This window comes from Schistocerca nitens, chromosome 2 (genome assembly GCF_023898315.1).
Source record: "Schistocerca nitens isolate TAMUIC-IGC-003100 chromosome 2, iqSchNite1.1, whole genome shotgun sequence".
Classification (NCBI taxonomy): domain Eukaryota; kingdom Metazoa; phylum Arthropoda; class Insecta; order Orthoptera; family Acrididae; genus Schistocerca; species Schistocerca nitens.
Window position 1 is genome coordinate 153,444,583 of NC_064615.1, and position 3,832 is coordinate 153,448,414.

Here is a 3,832-nt window from a genome sequence, read left to right on the forward strand (position 1 = left end):
GGATATTGAAGTTGTTGTTGTGTCACTTTATATGCCTCATTTTTCTGGGATCGCCAACGTATTCAGATTTGCATTAAGATTTGATTGTAAATAATTATAGACTCTCAAAGAGCTGTAAGAAGTAATTTTTCTGCTTCTCTGACACTCCGCCGTTTTTGGTGAATCTCCTACACAAAGATAATTCACGTAACAGCCGTACAGATACTCACATTTAGGATTGTGCCATTTCCGACGACGCAACTAGTCCTTGTACATAGATTTGCCTATACCAGCTGCCTAGGCGGACCTGCCACGACGTACACTGAGCCCTGGGCTCGCTAGCATTAAGCCGTACAACAATTCCATCTTATCTCGCTCCAGTACTGGCCGGCCTATTAGGTCGCCTACATAAATGTAACGCTACAACGTTCAAGTTTGTTATACACTGACACCTAACAAGACGCTGTCAGCATCAGTGAGCTTATTGCCGTTATAATGCTAAAAATGTAACAATAAAATTCTTTGCTCTGCAAGACTGTACAAAGTAATGACTTTTGAGGCAGTTTAAATCTAGTTGGTCGACTAAATGTAACTCGAATTATTGACTTTTGCTGTCAAGTGACATCTGGTAACAACCACATGTCTGTGACTGAGCCATTCTCCTGTCACATACTACCTACCAGAGATAAGTTTATATACAAGTCGATATATACTTCGTTTTAGTCCACGTACCGTGAAAGGGTCTTGAGCAATACTGCAAACCTATTCGATGTTCAATGAATGGCAGTAAATGGCTGACCAGGCAGGTAGACACTATTTGCCAATTATTTAAAATCTTTGAAACAGAAAATTCGTTACTTTAATTCTTAGGTATCTGTTTCAGAATCTAGGGATGGAAATGGAAATGAGCGTTTGGCGTCGTTGGTCGGGATGCCCCTTACGGGACAGGTCCGGCCGCCTTGGTGCAGGTCTTATTACATTAGACGACACATTGGGTGATCTGCGAGGCGGATCGGGATGAAATGATGATGAAGAAAACACAACAAGCAGTCCCCGTCCCAGCCGGGAATCGAACCCGGGCCCCTTAGGACGGCAGTCCGACACGCTGACCATTCAGCTACCGGGGCGGACAGAATCTACGGATATCTGGGTTTAGGTATGAAGTAAGCAAATTGTAGAAACGAGAGTTTCAAACGTGTCAGGCTGGAGCCAGCGACTCATTCAAGTGAGAGATTTTTTTCTATATACATGCGTAGGGTCCGTTCTGTCGGCCATGTCAAACGGAACAGACACTACACATATATATGGCATACCTATGCGCATTACCGCCATGATAGCTGCAGTGGGAATACAAGACTTACTGCGAGCTAGTATGTGAATGGACAATGGAAACGACTAGCGTGTGAAAAATTGAGAATTTGGGTCGAACAGGAAGCGTGTCCAGAAGGCCGAGTGGCCAGCCGACATAGTTCACTGAGTAGACTGGTGGGACATCAGCCAAGGCACGGTAGCTCAACGTGTTCGCTCAGAGGGCTGGCTGCACAATGAAGTACAAAACTAAAAAATAAACTGAGCGAAGTATTCAATGAGGAACTTGACGAGGTGTCATATGACGCGAGCCCAGACGAATTGTTGACAGCAGTGACAAACAAAATGAAAAGAAAAGGCGCTTAAGGCAACCACACGCGTTAAGTCGGGGAACCGGGTTCGAGTCCCTTACCTGCACAAATTTTTAACTTTCGCCATCGAATTATTTCGATAACTGATTGTGGCTGGAGTTGAACTCTTGTTTAGAATGTTAGATTTTTTCCTTTTTCTTGATCATATAAAGCGGGTTTGTTATTCAAATGAAACATACATGATAATAGTGGATGTTCCAAATTCCCCCTAATGATACACAAAAAATAGTTTTGCATCATCCCAGTTCCCAGAACTCCTGACGATAGACGTTGACTGTGGATGTTGTATCACAGACACCGTCCCTTTGATTGTTCAGAGATGTCACTAAACCCTCCCAAAGATGTAAACAACCATGCATGAGCAGCGCCTATTAGACGGAGAGAGTCCTACAGTCGATCAGTTCCAGTCATGCCACCAGGAAGGAAGTACGCGGTTAGTGTTCTCTGCAGTTCAACCACGCCTAGACGTCAATATCACGGTTCGATCGCGTCCGCATTGTTACTTTGTGCCAGGAAGGGCCCTCAACAAGGGAAGTGTCCAGGCGTCTCGGAGTGAACCAAAGCGATGTTGTTCGGACATAGAGGAGAAACAGAGAGACAGGAACTGTCGATGACATGACTCGCTCAGGCCGCCCAAGGGCTACTACTGCAGTGGATGACCGCTGCGCGACTGTGCGCAATAGGCTGCATGGTGCACAAGTTCACTCCCGACGTCCATGGCGAGATCCTTCTTTGCAAATGCGACACCATGCAGCGCGGTGCAGATGGCCCCAACAACATGCCGAATGGACCGCTCAGGATGGCATCACGTTCTTTTCACCGATGAGTGTTGCATATGCCTTCAACCAGACAATCGTCGGAGACGTGTTTGGTGGCAACCCGGTCAGGCTGAACACCTTAGATATACGGTGCAGGGAGTGCATCAAGGTGGATGTTCCCCGTTGTTTTGGGGTGGCATTATATGGGGCCGACGTACGCCGCTGATGGTCATGGAAGGCGCCGTAACGGCACCCACACCGACAGCATACTGACGAGGCATGGACGACGTGGCATATACGACGTGGCATGGACGACAATTTGGGCCCCCTTCGTGCACATCTTGTGAATGACTTCCTTCAGGTTAACGACATCGCTCGACTACAGTGGCCAGCATGTTCTCCAGACATGAACCCTATTGAACATGCCTGGGATAAATTTAAAAGCTCTGTTTATGGACGACGTGACCCACCAACCACTTTGAGGGATCTTGGCCGAAACGCCGTTGAGGAGTGGGACAATCTGGACAAACAGTGCCTTGATGAACTTGTGGATAGTATGCCACGACGAATAAAGGCATGCATCAATGCAGGAGGACATGCTACTGGGCATTAGATGTACCGGTGTGTGCAGTAATCTGGACGACCAACTCTGAAGGTCTAGCTGCATGGCGGTACAACATGCAATGTGTGGAAATGATGTTTATGTTGATCTCTATTCCAATTTTCTGTACAGGTTCCGGAACTGTCGGAACCGTGGTGATGCATAAGTTTTTTTTGATGTGTGTATTTCCAGTTAATTTGTGCACTGGGTTTGCATGTGGTACTGGGTGGTGTATTTTGCTGAGTCTCGACGGAGCCATCACAACAGAGCATTTCCTGTTGTGCAGAAAAGCCCACGGTCCAGAGGGACACTTACCTGAGATTCTGAATATTGTGCCGCAAGCTCTAGAGCTGGTTCGCCACTGTCTGTAGAGCATTGTCCCAGAGATCGCTGACCACTTGTCCGGTGTTGGGTTACGCGCCGATCTAGTGAGGTCAGATGACGTTTTCGCAGAATCTGGCGAGGTAACTGGTGGACGCGCCGTCCCCGAAACGTAGCGGTGGTATAATGTAAAGGAAATAGCTAGAACTGCGTTTCCTTAAAGCAGAGTTCGTATTGTACCAGACTGCCCCCACTGAAGTTGTTGGCCAGTAGACGGATGCTGGTCATACAAGAACAGCATTCCAGTGATGTGGTCTGCAGTAGCGTCTTGGTTGTGATAAGGGAGCAAAAACGTGCACAACTTGGGCAAACTTTGAAATTAGACTGCCACTACAGTCCGTCATCAAGACCTGGAGGTTACTGACGCGGTCTCTAATGCACGAAGCACGGCACATGTTGACTGAAAGGTACCTCAATAATTAGCCATAAAGGAG